Genomic DNA, 2,232 nt, shown 5'->3' with positions numbered 1-2,232 from the left:
CCCAAATATTTTATATTGTCTGAGTTTACTTTGAATGGGATTTCTCTTTCTAGCTCTTCCTGCTAGACATATATAGAAAAGTTGAGGATTTATGAGGGTTTATCTTATAAACTGCAACTTTGCTAAAATTGCTAATTGTTTCCAGTAGTTTTTTATATGATTTCTTGGGATTCTCTAGGTAGACCATCAAGTCATCTGCAAAGAGTGAGAGTTTTGTCTCTTCCTTCCCAATTCTAATTCCTTTAATTTCTTTTTCTTCTCTAATTGCTGCTGCTAACATTTCTAATACAATATTAAATAGTAGTGGTGATAATGGGCATCCTTGTTTCACCCCTGATCTTATTGGGAATGCCTCTAGCCTCTCGTCATGGAATATAATGCTTGTTGATGGTTTCAGATTGATACTGCTAATTATTTTAAGGAACAGTCCATTTATTCCTACACTCTCTAGTGTTTATAATAGGAATGGATGCTGTATTTTGTCAAAAGCTTTTTCAGCATCTATTGATATGATCATATGATTTCTGATAGGTTTGTTGTTGATATAATTGAGTATACCAACAGTTTTCCTAATATTGAACCAACCCTGCATTCCTGGAATAAATCCTACTTGATCATAATGTATTATCCTAGTGATGACTTGTTGTAATCATTTTGATAAGATTTTATTTAGGATTTTTGCATCTATATTCATCAGGGAGATAGGTCTATAATTTTCTTTCTCTGTTTTAACTCTTTCTGGTTTAGGTAACAGTACCATATTGGTTTCGTACAAAGAGTTAGGCAGAGTTCCATCTTTCCCTATTTTTCCAAAGGGTTTATATAGGATTGGAACCAATTGTTCCTTAAATGTTTGGTAGAATTCCCTTGTGAATCCATATGGCCCTGGAGATTTATTTTTAGGGAGTTCAGTAATGGCTTGTTGAATTTCTTTTTCTGAGATAGGGTTGTTTAGGTATTTAATCTCTTTTTCATTTAACATGGGCAACTTATATTTTTGTAAATATTCACCCATTTCACTTAGATTATCAAATTTATTGGCATAGAGTTGGGCAAAATAATTTTGAATTATTACTTTAATTTCCTCCTCACTGGTGATAAGTTCACCTTTTTCATTTATGATATTAGCAATTTGGTTTTCTTGTTTCTTTTTTTTAAATCAAATTAACCAGAGGTTTATCAATTTTATTGGTTTTTTCATAATACCAACTTTTGGTTTTATTTATTAATTAAATAGTTTTTTGCTTTCAATTTTATTAATTTCTCCTTTAATTTATAGAATTTCTAAGTTGGTACTTAATTGGGGATTTTTGATTTGTTCTTTCTCTAATTTTTTTAGTTGCATGTTTAGTTCATTGATTTGCTCTTTCTCCAATTTATTCATATAAGCATTTAGAGCTATAATATATCCCCTGAGTGTTGCTTTGAATGAATCCCATAGGTTTTGGTATGTTGTTTCATTATTATCATTATCTAGGATAAAATGGTTAATTCTTCTATAATTTGTTTTTTGGTCCACTCATTTTTTAAAATGAGGTTATTCAGTTTCCAATTTGTTCTGGGTCTATATCTCCTTGGCCCGGTATTTCATATAACTTTTATTGCATTGTGATCTGAGAAAGATGTATTCACTATTTCTGCCTTTCTGCAGTTGATCATTAGGTTTTTATGTCCTAGTACATGGCCAATTTTTGTATAAGTTCCATGTACTGCAGATAAAAAGGTATATTCCTTCCTATCCCCATTCAGTTTCCTCCATAAGTCTACCATATCTAATTTTTCTAACAATCTATTTACCTCCCTAATTTCTTTCTTGTTTGTTTTATGATTCGATTTATCTAGATCTGATAGTGGGAGGTTGAGGTCTCCCACTAGGAGAGTTTTGCTGTCTATGTCTTCCTGCTTCCTGTAATTCTTTCAGCTTCTCCTCTAAGAATTTGGGTGCTGTCCCACTGGGTGTATATATATATATATATATATATATATATATATATATATATATATATGTATATATACATATATATATGTATATATATTCAATATTGAAATGACTTTATTGTCTATGGTACCTTTTAGGAGGATAAAGTTTCCTTCCTTATCTCTTTTAATGCTATCTATTTTTGTTGCTGCTTTGTCTGAGGTAAGGATTGCTACCCCTGCTTTTTTTACTACAGCTGAAGCAAAATATATTTTGCTCCAACCTTTTACCTTTACTCTATATGTATCTCTCTG

Source organism: Macrotis lagotis, chromosome 1, assembly GCF_037893015.1.
Source record: "Macrotis lagotis isolate mMagLag1 chromosome 1, bilby.v1.9.chrom.fasta, whole genome shotgun sequence".
Classification (NCBI taxonomy): domain Eukaryota; kingdom Metazoa; phylum Chordata; class Mammalia; order Peramelemorphia; family Peramelidae; genus Macrotis; species Macrotis lagotis.
This window is presented reverse-complemented; position numbering follows the sequence as displayed.